This window comes from Salmo salar, chromosome ssa06, assembly GCF_905237065.1.
Source record: "Salmo salar chromosome ssa06, Ssal_v3.1, whole genome shotgun sequence".
NCBI lineage: Eukaryota > Metazoa > Chordata > Actinopteri > Salmoniformes > Salmonidae > Salmo > Salmo salar.
Window position 1 is genome coordinate 83,790,694 of NC_059447.1, and position 15,059 is coordinate 83,805,752.

The 15,059-nt window shown below is 44.2% G+C and overlaps 1 protein-coding gene across 1 annotated transcript in view; it reads right to left on the bottom strand.

Moving 5' to 3' along the window:
- Positions 1–15,059, bottom strand: part of LOC106608239 (neurexin-3b) — a 607,554-nt gene that overhangs the window by 65,701 nt on the left and 526,794 nt on the right.

The following is a 15,059-nucleotide window of genomic DNA, read 5'->3' on the forward strand; positions in this document are numbered from 1 at the left end:
AAGAGAGACAGAGAGAGAGACACATAAGAGAGAGAGAGAGACACAGAAAGAGAGCGGGAGAGACACAGAAAGAGAGAGAGAGAGACACACAGAAAGAGAGAGAGACACAGAAAGAGAGAGAGAGACACAGAAAGAGAGACAGAGCAAGAGACACCGAGAAAGAGAAACAGAGAGAGACACAGAAAGAGAGACAGAGAGAGACAGAGAGAGAGAGACACAGAAAGGGAGAGAGACACAAAAAGAGAGAGAAAGAGAGAGAGAGAACAGAAAGCGAGAGAGATACAGAAAGAGAGAGACAGACGTTTAGCTGAGCGGGGGCACGTTGCAGAATGGATGACTGGGTCTGGAGGGAACATAACATGCAGTATTACTGTATCTATCTCACCCCCCTTCCCCCCACCTCTCTCTTTCTAGTTCTCTCCCACTCAATTCAATTTCAACTCAATTTAAGGGCTTTATTGTCATGGGAAACATATGTTAACATTGCCAAAGCAAATGAGGTAGTTAACAAACAAAAGTGAAATAAACAATAAAAATGAACAGTAAACATTATACTCACAAAACTTCCAAAAGAATAAAGATATTTCAGATGTCATATTATGTCTATATACAGTGTTGTAACGAAGTGCAAAAGGGAAAATAAATAAACATAAATGTGGATTGTATTTACAATGGTGTTTGTTCTTCACTGGTTGCCCTTTTCTTGTGGCAACAGGTCACAAAGCTTGCTTCTGTGATTGCTGCTGTGGTATTTCACCCAATAGATATGGGAGTTTATCAAAATTGGGTTTGTTTTCAAATTCTTTGTGGATCTGTGTAATCTGAGGGAATTATGTGGCTCTAATATGGTCATACATTTGGTAGGAGGTTAAGAAGTGCAGCTTTGTATCCACCTCATTTTGTGGGCAGTGTGCACATAGCCTGTCTTCTCTTGAGAGCCAGGTCTGCCTACGGCGGCCTTTCTCAATAGCAAGGCTATGCTCACTGAGTCTGTACATAGTCAAAGCTTTCCTTAAGTTTGGGTCAGTCACAGTGGTCAGGTATTCTGCCACATAGCATTCTAGTTTGCTCTGTTTTTTGATAAATTCTTTCCAATGTATCAAGTAATTATCTTTTTGTTTTCTCATGATTTGGTTGGGTCTACTTGTGATGCTGTCCTGGGGCTCTGTGGTGTCTGTTTGTGTTTGTGAACAGAGCCCCAGGACCAGCTTTCTTAGGGGACTCTTCTCCAGGTTCATCTCTTTGTAGGTGATGGCTTTGTTATGGAAGGTTTGGGAATCGCTTCCTTTCAGGTGGTTGTAGAATTTAATGGCTCTTTTCTAGATTTTTATAATTAGCGGGGATCTGCCTAATTCTGCTCTGCATGCATTATTTGATGTTTTACATTGAATACTGAGGATATTTTTGCAGAATTCTGCATGCAGAGTCTCAATTTGGTGTTTGTCCCATTTTGTGAATTCTTGGTTGGTGAGCGGACCCCAGACCTCAAAACCATAAAGGGCAATGGGTTCTATAACTGACCCAAGTATTTTTAGCCAGATCCTGGTATGTCGAATTTTATGTTCCTCTCTCTCTCGCTCTCACAGAGCTTGGCCCAGCTCCATCTCCCATCATGCCTGGCTGGATGTCACCCTGAAACAGCCGACAGCTAGACAGCAGCACACTGAAGGATCATGGGATTTCAAATTGGATCATCGGATCAAAAACTCTCGCTCTGTTTGATAGCAGTAGCCCTGACGGCAGGGACAGGGGTCTGAGAGGTTTAGTCCGTCTCTTAGCTGTAAATATTTACCTTGATCATTTTTTTAAAAGTGTGTCTAACCTCCCAGAAAAATATCTTGAAGACCAAGGGGCCCTATACAAGAGGGTAAGGACTTCTGACCATCTCAAAGCAAAATAACGGGGATGATGTCTAGTTTATTTTGTATTTTCTTGCTGGAATTGCAACATCATGATAGGTGTGCAAACCGATGAAGAAGTTGTGGTAGGAAAACACACCACAGAGATTATTGTATCGACAACCGCTCTGAGATCACAGACATCTGGACAACATGTAAAAACAAATTAGAAAAACCTCAAACTTCCATTTGCCTGTTGACCGTTTACCGCTAAAAGGTGGTAAGACATCCAATTAACAGTCCCCGAGCCTATCTGTTCTGTAAGAACTAGCCCATTAAGAGACCAACAGACACCTCTTCTGATCCCTATTCACCAGCCAATGACACAAAGCAAGCCATATCAGGTAACTGTTTATTGAACGGGGAGCTAGGGCGAGGAGGTTACTAGGGGCTTTCAACACACACACACACACACACACACACACACACACACACACACACACACACACACACACACACACACACACACACACACACAAACATCTGTGTGCAAGCAGGCAGGCAGACACGCATGCACGAGCACACACACAGGCTTTCCTGGTTAAGCATTCGTAGAGTGCAAGGGAGGTAGTCGATGAGGGTGCAGCCTAACCTGTAATTACTCAAGAAATGACAATGCTTTTACAAGTGAGGGGGCAAAAAAATCGATCACTGTTGAATTACTAATCACTGAATGCAAATTACAAGTGGGAGAAGAAAAATTCATTATCACATATTCGATCTCTCTTTCAAGTATGCAGACTGAATAGAAATAAACTTGATGTTATCACTTGGATAAAATGACAAAATGCTCTCTGTTTTCTAACTCTGTTCAAACAGGAAAAGGAATTCATCAAGTATTTAACAACTTTTCTGGTTAGCGTTGATCAGAGTTAATGACCACAGTTAAATGCACACAATAATGTAATTCATTTAAAACGTTTACATGCTTTGCACTTCACTCACGCATAAGAGGGAGGCTTGGGATACCCGGTGCTGCCACTACCCGGTGCTGCCACTACCCGGTGCTGCCACTACCCGGTGCTGGCACTACCTGGTTCTGGCACTACCCGGTGCTGCCAATGCTGGCACTACCCAGTGCTGGCACTACCCGGTGCTGGCACTACCCGGTGTTGGCACTACCCGGTGCTGCCAATGCTGGCACTACCCGGTGCTGTCACTACCCGGTGCTGCCAAGCTGGCACTACCTGGTGCTGGCACTACCCGGTGCTGGCACTACCTGGTGCTGCCAATGCTGGCACTACCCGGTGCTGGCACATGCACTTGAATGCCGATTAAACTGTTTACTTGTCCTAATAATTTGAAAGATTGCTCAGAAAACCAGGTGTTTCAATCAGCGTATGCTAGCTTTGATCATGACCGCATGCCGATTAAGATAAGCAGAGTAAGGTGTTTACTTGATTAATGCCATACTCTGCCAAAATCAGTTAAATACATCCTTTTTTGTGTGCATGTAAACGCACTTTGACTGCATGAAACTAGCTCTTTAGGAAGGTCCAGAGAGCAAACATTTAACACAGGCACAAACTGCAGCTAGTATTGATGATGACATAGGCCTACTACACTGAGTGGACAAAACATTAAGAACAGCTTCCTAATATTAAGTTGTACCCCCTTTTGCCCTCAGAACAGCCTCAATTTGTTGGGGCATGGACTCTACAGTGTGTCTAAAGCGTTCCACAGGGATGCTGGCCCATGTTGACTCCAATGTTTCCCACAGTTGTGTAAAGTTGGCTGGATGTCCTTTGGGTGGTGGACCATTCTTGATACACACAGGAAACTGTGGATCGTGAAAAACCCAGTAGCGTTGCAGTTCTTGACACAAACCGGTGCGACTGGCAGCTACTACCATACCCCGTTCAAAGGCACTTAAATATTTTGTCTTCCCGTTCACCCTCTGAATGGTACACATGAACAATCAATATCTTAATTGTCTCAACTCTTAAAAAGAATTTAACCCTGTCTCCTCCACTTCATCTACACTGATTGATGTGGATTTATCAAGAGATCATAGCTTTCACCTGGATTCACCTGGTGAGTCTATGTCATGGAAAGAGCAGGTTGTATACTCAGTGTAGATTGGTCTAATAGGTCAGATATAATTAGGACCAGCCTACTGGAGCATAAAAGAAAGAGATGACAAAGTACACTTGTTCTACAAGTCCTACACGTGTGTCACTAAAGCCTAAATCTGACTGCAAGACTGCATAATAATGTTTTAAGTCTGCTAGGCTAGGAAGATAGGTGCAGACCTCCATACAAAATGTAGTTAGGAGAACAATTGAACCCATCCTCGCTTGTGTTAGCGAATAAAAAAATGTACGAATGAAGGTTAGAAAGAAGGAAAATGAGAGAGAGAGAGCGAGAAAGACAAATGAAAAAAGAAAAGAGAGAGAGAGAGAGAGAGAGAGCGAGCTTGATGAAAATGGTTTTCTCTATCTGTACTTTCACTGACCCCTACACAAACAAATGGGCAGACAAGACAAGAGGACAGTGGTCGCCTGGAGGTCTCTGGATTCAGATGTAATCTTATTTCCAGTTCTGGGAGGTCGCTAGCAGCTAGCGTACTATTGGGCTGGTATGTCACTGTCACGTCCTGGCCAGTATAAGGGTTAATTGTTATTGTAGTTTGGTCAGGACGTGGCAGAGGGTATTTGTTTTATGTGGTTCAGGGTGGTGTGTTAGTTAGGAGGGCGTTTGATTTATTATTTCCGGGTTTTGAGTTATGGTCTATGTTTATGTATTTCTATGTGTAGTCTAGTGAGTGTGTTTCTATGTTGAGTTAATTGGGGTGGACTTCCAATTGAAGGCAGCTGTTTGGTGTTGCCTTTGATTGGAAGTCCTATATTAGTTGGGTGTGTTTGTCTTGTATTTGTGGGAGGTTGTTCTTGGATTGCTGTGTTGCCTTCAAGACTGTTATTTTGTTATTTTGTCGTTCATCGTTTTGTTTATTTTTGTATACGTGTTTGTTTGGTTTTTCCTTCTTTTCCCGTAAAGAAGATGAGTATACACATACCTGCTGCGTTTTGGTCCTCCATTTCTAACGACATGCGTGACAGAATCTCCCACCAACTAAGGACCAAGCAGCAGAAGAAAAGGGACTTTGAGTTGGACTGGCGGGAGAGATGGACCTGGGAGGAAGTTCTGGACGGGGCTGGACCTTGGCACCAGGCTGGGGATTATCGCCTCCCGCAGTGGGAAATTGAGGCAGCCAAGGCAGAGAGGCGGAGGTACGAGGCCTTGGACGCGCTGAGGGAGAAGCACGAGAGGCACCCCCAATAATTTATTTTTGGGGGGCACACGGGTAGTTTGGCTAGGCATAGGAAGAGCCGGAAGCCAGCTACCCGTGGTTATATGGAGGAGCGTATGAGGTGGAGAGCGCCATGTTTCGCTGAGGAGCGCACTATCTCACCCATACGCACGCACAGTCCGGTGCGCGTTATTCCAGCCCCTCGCAGGTGCCGTGCTAGAGCGGGCATCCAGCCTGGTAGGAGGATGCCTGCGCAGCGCATCTGGTCGCTGGTACGCCTCCGAGGACCAGGCTACCCAACTCCCGCTCTACGCACGGCTACCATCAGGTCCCTGCACAACCCAGTCCGCCCTGTACAAGCACCCCGCTCGTGCAGGGCTACTAGTTCCATCCATCCAGGACGGGTTGTGCAGGAGGTAAGATCAAGACCGCCTGTGCGCCTCCATAGCCCTGGGTTTCCAGCTCCTGTCTCTCGTGCGGACCCGGAAGTGCGTCAACCCAGTCCGACTCGTCCTGTTCCCGCTCCCCGCACTAGCCTGGAGGTGCGTGTTCCCAATCTGGTACACCCAGTACCAGCACCACGTACCAGGCTTCAAGTGCGTAAACCCAGCCTCGCCAGTCAACAGTCACCAGAGCTGCCCGCCAGTCAACAGTCACCAGAGCTGCCCGCCAGTCAACAGTCACCAGAGCTGCCCGCCAGTCAACAGTCACCAGAGCTGCCCGCCAGTCAACAGTCACCAGGCTGCCCTGAACTGCCGGAGTGGCCAGACTGCCCTGAACTGCCGGAGTGGCCAGACTGCCCCGAGCTGCCGGAGTGGCCAGACTGCCCCGAGCTGCCGGAGTGGCCAGACTGCCCCGAGCTGCCGGAGTGGCCAGACTGCCCCGAGCTGCCGGAGTGGCCAGACTGCCCCGAGCTGCCGGAGTGGCCAGACTGCCCCGAGCTGCCGGAGTGGCCAGACTGCCCCGAGCTGCCGGAGTGGCCAGACTGCCCCGAGCTGCCGGAGTGGCCAGACTGCCCCGAGCTGCCGGAGTGGCCAGACTGCCCCGAGCTGCCGGAGTGGCCAGACTGCCCAGACTGTCCCGAGCTGCCAGACTGCCCAGACTGTCCCGAGCTGCCAGACTGCCCAGACTGTCCCGAGCTGCCAGACTGCCCAGACTGTCCCGAGCTGCCAGACTGCCCAGACTGTCCCTAGCTGCCAGACTGCCCAGACTGTCCCGAGCTGCCAGACTGCCCAGACTGCCCCGAGCTGCCAGACTGCCCAGACTGCCCCGAGCTGCCAGACTGCCCAGACTGCCCCGAGCTGCCAGACTGCCCAGACTGCCCCGAGCTGCCAGACTGCCCCGAGCTGCCAGACTGCCCCGAGCTGCCAGAGTGGCCCGACTGCCTGGAACGGCCAGAACCGGAGCCACCTCCTGATATAGGTGGGTTGGGGAGGGGGGATGTAGCACAGTGCCGTCGTTGACGGCAGCCACCCTCCCTTCCCTCCCTTTTAGTAGAGGGGAATTTTTGTTTTGTTGTTTGGGGTTGTGGTTTTTTTTGTTTTTTGTTTTTTAAGGTGCTTCCGGGGTTAGCACCTTTAAAGGGGGTTACTGTCACGTCCTGGCCAGTATAAGGGTTATTTGTTATTGTATTTTGGTCAGGACGTGGCAGAGGGTATTTGTTTTATGTGGTTCAGGGTGATGTGTTAGTTAGGAGGGCGTTTGATTTATTAATTCCGGGTTTTGAGTTATGGTCTATGTTTATGTATTTCTATGTGTAGTCTAGTGAGTGTGTTTCTATGTTGAGTTAATTGGGGTGGACTTCCAATTGAAGGCAGCTGTTTGGTGTTGCCTTTGATTGGAAGTCCTATATTAGTTGGGTGTGTTTGTCTTGTATTTGTGGGAGATTGTTCTTGGATTGCTGTGTTGCCTTCAAGACTGTTATTTTGTTATTTTGTCGTTCATCGTTTTGTTTATTTTTGTATACGTGTTTGTTTGGTTTTTCCTTCTTTTCCCGTAAATAAAGAAGATGAGTATACACATACCTGCTGCGTTTTGGTCCTCCATTTCTAACGACATGCGTGACAGTCACAGGGTTGAGGAAGGGAGAAATGGGCCAACTCTGTGTAAGATGTGTAAGAAACCTTAGGGAAGGCTGTTTCAAATAAAGCACTAGAAATGTCATCATCCAAGTCCTGCCTGTCTTTAGCTACGTCAGCCATTTTGAATCCCAGGCTTTCTATCAGGTCCTGTGGGCTTTTCTGCATAGCTAACCAGAACTAAGGAGCGGAGGATTGGCTCTCAAACACCTCGTGACTCAACACGATATCAAAGCCTGACTTCATGTCCCGACGTCTTTGGACAAATGTCTATTTTTGACGAATAAACTGACTTAATTTCCGACTTTCTGTGAAAAATATGTTAATGAGGGTAGGGGGCAGTATTTGCATGGCCGGATAAAAAACGTACCTGATTTAAACTGGTTACTACTCTTGCCCAGAAATGAGAATATGCATGTAATTAGTGGATTTGGATAGAAAACACTCCAAAGTTTCTAAAACTGTTTGAATGGTGTCTGTGAGTATAACATAACTCATATGGCAGGCCAAAACCTGAGAAGATTCCATACAGGAAGTGCCCTGTCTGACAATTTGTTCTCCTTCTGTGGCATCTCTATCGAAAATACAGCATCTCTGCTGTAACGTGACATTTTCTAAGGCTTCCATTGGCTCTCAGAAGGCGCCAGAAAGTGTAATGGGGTGTCTGCAGTCTCTGGGCTAAGTACAGCAGCTCTGTTTGTGAGTGGTCAGGCTGGGAACTGTGACACTGGAGATGCGCATTCAAAATCTTTCAGCCTTTGAATGAATACAACGTCGCCCGGTTGGAATATTATCGCTATTTTACGAGAAAAATAGCATAAAAATTTATTTTAAACAGCGTTTGACATGCTTCGAAGTATAGTAATGGAATATTTTGAATTTTTTGTCACGAAATGCGCTCGCACGTCACCCTTCGGATACTGACCTGAACGCACAAACAAAACGGAGGTATTTGAATATAACTATGGATTATTTGGAACCAAAACAACATTTGTTGTTGAAGTAGAAGTCCTGGGAGTGCATTCTGACGAAGAACAGCAAAGGTAATCCAATTTTTCTTATAGTAAATCTGAGTTTGGTGAGCGCCAGACTTGGTGGGTGTCAAATTAGCTAGCCGTGATGGCCGGGCTATGTACTCAGAATATTGCAAAATGTGCTTTCGCCGAAAAGCTATTTTAAAATCTGACACCGCGATTGCATAAAGGAGTTCTGTATCTATAATTCTTAAAATAATTGTTATGTATTTTGTGAACGTTAATCGTGAGTCATTTAGTAAATTCACCGGAAGTTTGCGGTGGGTATGCTAGTTCTGAACATCACATGCTAATGTAAAAAGCTGGTTTTTGATATAAATATGAACTTGATTGAACAAAACATGCATGTATTGTATAACATAATGTCCTTGGAGTGTCATCTGATGAAGATCATCAAAGGTTAGTGCTGCATTTAGCTGTGGTTTTGGTTTTTGTGACATATATGCTTGCTTTGAAAATGGCTGTGTGATTATTTTTGGCAGGGTACTCTCCTGACATAATCTAATGTTTTGCTTTCGCTGTAAAGCCTTTTTGAAATCGGACAATGTGGTTAGATTAACGAGAGTCTTGTCTTTAAAATGGTGTAAAATAGTCATAAGTTTAAGAAATTGAAGTTATAACATTTTTTAGGTATTTGTGTTTCTTACGGTTAAATTAAGGCATTAATACCCACTGGATGAAGTTAAGTATTAAGGTTTGGGATAGAGTTCAACTAGAAACAACTATAGGGTTAACTTTTTTAGGATAGGGGGCAGCATTCGGAATTTTGGATGAAAAGCGTGCCCAAAGTAAACTGCCTGCTACTCAGGCCCAGAAGCTAGGATATGCACATAATTTGTAGATTTGGATAGAAAACACTCTAAAACTGTTAAAATGATGTCTGTGAGTATAACAGAACTTAATTGGCAGGTGAAAACCCGAGGACAATTTTTTTGTTGTTGAGGTGGCAGCGTTTTGAATTGTTTCTATGTGGATCTAGATTTTTAATGCACTTGCTTGCAGTTCCTATCGCTTCCACTGGATGTCAACAATCTTTATAAATTGGTTGATGTTTTTCTTTTGAGTAATGAAGAAGTATGGCTGTTCAGAACCAGGGTTGAGTCTAGTGTACTGTTGTGGTTGGGGCACACAACCTGAAAGCTCGCTCCACTTTGTTTTTCATCCAGTATTGAACACGGTTTATCCCGTCTTAAATTTTATTGATTATTTACGTAAAAAAATACCTAAAATTGTATTAGGAAAGTTGTTTGAAATGTTTGGATCAAGATTACAGGTAACTTATCCGATATTTTGTATCATGTTGCGCGAGTTGGAACCTGTGTTTTTCTGAATCAAACGCGCCAAATAAATTGACATTTTGGAGATATAACAACGGAATTTATCGAACAAAAGGACCATTTATGATGTTTATGGGACATATTGGAGTGCCAACAGAAGAAGATCTTCAAAGGTAAGGCATGAATTATATCGTTATTTCTGAGTTTTGTGTCGCGCCTGGCGGGTTGAATTATGATTGTCATGTGTTTGTTTGATGGGGTGCTGTCCTCAGATAATAGTATGGTTTGCTTTCGCCGTAAAGCCTTTTTGAAATCTGACATGGTGGCTAGATTAACAAGAAGTTAAGCTTTAATTTGGTGTATTGCACTTGTGAATGTATGAAAGTTAAATATTTTTTATATATTCTTTTGGCCGAAAAGATGGATGCAGTTCAATGCACCATTAATATAATTCACCAATACATTTCTTGGTAGTACAACAAATATTGCTTCCAGGCTGTAAATCACAGCTGGCCTGGTAAATGGGTACTCTCCAGCCATTTGGGATGCACTGTTTCAGTTGTGACTCAATATAAAGGAAAGAAATGGACGAATGTAACCAAGGCTGAGAGCTTCAATACAACCATTTATTTTTTATTTAACCTTTATTTATCTAGGCAAGTCAGTTAAGAACAAATTCTTATTTACAATGACGGCCTACCCCAGCCAACACTTGGACAATTGTGCGCCACCATATGGGACTCCCTATCACAGCCGGATGTGATGCAGCCTGGACTCGAACCAGGTACTGCAGTGGAATGCAGTGAGATGCAGTGTCCTAGTCCCACTGCGCCACTCAGAAGCTCTAGCAAGGGCAATGATCACAAGTCAGTCATAAGGTGGATAATCAAATCAAATTGTATTAGTCACATGCACCGAATACAACAGGTGTAGACCTTACAGTGAAATGCTTACTTATGAGCCCCTAACCGACAGTGCAGTTAAAAAGAATACGTATAAGAATAAGAGATAAAAGTAACAAGTAATTAAAGAGGAGCAGTAAAAAATAACAATATAGGGGGGTGACGGTACAGAGTCAATGTGCGGGGGCACCGGTTAGATGAGGTAGTATGTACATGTAGGTAGAGTTGTTGAAGTGACTATGCGTAGATGACAACAGAGAGTGGCAGTGGTGTGGAGGGGTGGGGGGGGGGGCAATGTGAATAGTCTGGGTAGCCATTTGACTAGATGTTCAGGAGCCTTATGGCTTGGGGGTAGAAGCTGCTTAGAAGCCTCTTGGTCCTAGACTTGGCGCTCCGGTACCACTTGCCATGCAGTAGCAGAGAGAACAGTCTGTGACTAGGGTGGCTGGAGTCTTTGACAATTTTCAGGGCCTTCCTCTGACACCGCCTGGCAAAGAGGTCCTGGATGGCAGGAAGCTTGGCCCCAGTGTAGTACTGGGCCGTTTGCACTACTCTCTGTAGTGCCTTGCGGTCGGAGGCCGAGCATTTGCCATACCAGGCAGTGATGCAACCCGTCAGGATGCTCTCCTGACCGGGCTAGCTAGCTTATCTATTATGTACGTTAGCTATAAACACGAAGCCTAACGTTAGCTAGCTAGCTAATGGGAGGATTTGTCACTGGACGAGTGGGTGAGTGGCCGACTTTTTCCTCCATATTGTTTTTCTGTGGCTACAGCTAGAGATGCAGGCATGATTTGGTTAGCTACCAAGAAATGCGAATCACTTTGCTAGCTAGCTATCCTGAACTTGAATGACTGTTATCCACAGTTAGCATATCTCTTAGTTGTCAATCAAATGTATTTGGTATCGTTCAAATGGGCTGTCAGGCAAGTTCCCATTAAATTGTCAAAACGTGGCTTGAGACAAGCCCCATCATTTATAAGTGCCATTTTGACGCAATTAGCTGAAAAAGTTTGAGAGAGTTTATCTATTGTTTCCTCGTTAGATTGTAGCTCATTTCGCCCTGTCTAACATTAGTGGTTGAACTTGTTGTTGGTGATGTGCATAGGTAACTGAGGGTGAGAAAGTACCCAAATGTAAGAGGAGTATCGTGGTATTTACATATAGTTTTATTTACTGCAGTGTCTGTTAATTGTCCAAACGCATGGCCACGTTCCCACTCTATTGCTACAGAATTTTCACAAATGCCTTACTCTACATCATTCCCAAAACATTCTATGAATGTATGAAAACGTGAAAATAACAATATCGAAGTGCTCGTTTGTCAGAAAATGTGAAAAAAGTGGCATATTCTTCCTGGGGGGGGGGGTGTATATGAACAGACTGTATTAAGATTTCATGTTGATTAAACACTGTCAGTTTCACTTTAAGGATAAAGGATAGGGTTAAAACTTTAGGCATTAATTCCAAATGGTCTTCCTAAATCATTGTGGGCAGATTGGGGAGTGGTCTACGCTGCAAACTCTGGCTCCATAGTCAGCTGATTCAATCCCATTGTGAGGCACTTGTTTTTAGTTGATTTTCTTTTGCCCCCTAGTGGCCAGTTCTGACAGTGTCTCCCAAAATCCAGGGGATCTGCACACATCAGTCGAATGTTGCCTTGGATCTGGAGTGATCCCTCTGGGTGGCTAATAGGGGAGAGAACCAGGGCTAGGTCAGCCCCTGGAGAAAGGAGAGAACCAGGGCTAGGCCAGCAACCAGGAGGGAGGTTGGGGGGGAGAGAACCAGGGCTAGGCCAGCCCCTGGAGAAAGGAGAGAACCAGGGCTAGGCCAGCCCCTGGAGAGAGGAGAACAGGGCTAGGCCAGCCCCTGGAGAGAGGAAAGAACCAGGGCTAGGCCAGCCCCTGTAGGGAGGTAGGGGGAGAGACCCAGGGCTTGGCCAGTTAAGTGGAGCATTTTCCTCTTTCTTCCTCCCTCTCTATATCCTTACCTCCCTCCTTGTGTGTGTGTGTACTGTTTGTGTATTTTTTTTTTATTTAACTATGCAAGTCAGTGAAGAACAAATTCTTATTTACAATGGTGGCCTACCCCGGACAACACTGGGTCAATTGTGCACCGCCCTATGGGACTCCCAATCACAACCAGATGTGATGCAGCCTGGATTCAAACCAGGTACTCTAGTGACCCCTCTTGCACTGAGATGCAGTGTCTTAAACCCCTGCGCCACTTGGGAGCCCTGTATGTGTGTGTGTGGTGCATATAGTAGTGATGGGAATAAATCGATAAAGTTACATATCCGTATATTATTTTCGAAGCTATATCGTATATTGACAATATGGCAATATTATTTTTGCACCAGTTCAGGACGTTGGGAATATATGGTTCTATCTGACATTTTTGTCAAAATGAGTTAGTCACATATAATTGATCTTTAAATGGTTTCTTCATATGTCTGTGCAGTTTGATTTTTTAAATGTGCATAAACTTCGCAATTTGAACTTCGCACTATAATGATCTTTCTGCAATCCAATCACAAGCCTGAACAAATACAGATGGACCAATCATACATATATTTTTGCCATGTCCCTCTAAATATGGTCTAGGCTAGTCTTGCCAGCAATAATGGCAATAAAAACGACACTGTCAGAAATCTTAAGACTTAAGACTTTAATCTACTTGAAAATCTATGGCAAGACCTGAAAATGGTTGTCTAGCAATGATCAACAACCATTTTGACAGAGCTTGAAGAACTGTGGTCAAATGTTGCACAATCCAGATGTTGAAAGCTCTTAGGGTGTTTCTCAATATGCATACTACCGTGCACCACACTCTCATGCTCTGAGGGCGTAATAATCTAACTAGCCAACTAGTTAAACAGGCAAAAATGACCTGAAACTAATTTTATGCAAGGTAGATATACATTTTTTTGTGGGTAGCTACCAATTCTTCGTGGCTAGCTAGCCAGTTTACCCTATTGACTTATTATGGACTTACCCATTCACTGAACCGTCTTCCAGCCAGGTCAACAAAGGCAATAGAGACGAAACAAGATATACACAAAGCAACCATTTTACTTCATAACAATCAGCTAGCTAGCTATATGTGAATCGTAATAATGTAGCTAACCAGATAGTTTACCAGGCAAAAATGACCTAAAACTAATATTATGCAAGATAGATGTCAATTCTTTGTGGGTAGCTAGCTAACAGTTCTTTGTGGCTATCTGGCAAGCTAACAGTACTAGTACCTAGCCAGTGAGCCCTATTAACTTATTATGGGCTTGCCATCTAAGGTACGTAGGCAGGTAAACATGCCAAAATTAACACAGCATGTATTTATTAACGTATCAAGATAAAACATTGTAGTCAAGTAACATATGAGATGTGAATAGGCAACATTTCATTACGAAGTTGGAGTGTATTTTCTCTCGCTTCAGCTCAAATATTGTCTGCCATTGATTTCAATTAATGTTGCGTAATTTTTTACATGGTTGCATCATATTTCTTTGCGTACTTTCTGTTGAACCTTTGATCGATGCATGCTTAAAAATATTACAAAGATCAAAAATATCTACAAACCGAGTATGCATTTGACCTCCGTACGCAACTTCCCTCCGTGCTCCGTTTCACATATATTGATTTGGACTCATACTCCAACCCTCCCATGGTCCAATTTGCATGTACTCGGAGCACAGTAGTATGCATTTTGAGAAACACCCTTAGAGACTTACCCAGAATGACTCCCAGCTGTAATCACTGCCAAAGGTGCTTCTACAAAGTATCGACTCAGGGGTGTGAATACTTATGTAAATTAGATATTTCTGAATTTTATTTTCAATAAATGTGCAAAAATGTCTAAAAACAGGTTGTCATTATGGGGTATTGTGATGTCATTATGGGGTATTGTGATGTCATCATGGGGTATTGTGATGTCATTATGGGGTATTGTGTGTAGATGGGTGAGAAAAAAAAACATATTTTATCAATTTTGAATTCAGGCTGCAATGCAAACAAATGTGGAATAAGTCAAGGGGTATGAATATTTTCTGAAAACACTGTTAATAGTGAGCAATATGTTTGGAACGTGAATCGCAATAAAATCACAGTATGGAATCGCAATACATACAGTGGTTCTTCCTTTGAAAGTTTTGAGCTCATGCCGCGACTGTTTGTGGTAGATGGTGGCAGATTGTGGTAAATTGCGTCATTCTGGCAACAATGGCTGACACTCAAACAACGTGCCATATAATTCTGCGGCACCCTGCAAGCTGTGCTGCAGTAGGCCGCAATTTTTAAAGGAAGAACCACTGTATGCTGTAGAATCATGGGATTCATGAAAATCACAATAAATATTGTATCGGAACCTAAGTATTGTGATAATATTGTATTGTCAGGTCCCTGGTAATTCCCAGCTCTAGCATATACCCTTTAAGACTGGGGGGAATAGACTGGAGCAAGGGGCATAGCATCGCTTCACCAGTTCACATCTGGTCTCACGTCAGTAAATTGGAGTGCTTGGCAGCATGCTAGTGTCCTTCGACCCACTGTGGGACTGAACCAAGCATGGGCTGTATACTCATCCACTACCTACTGATATTATGACTTAACAGCCTTGTCAGTT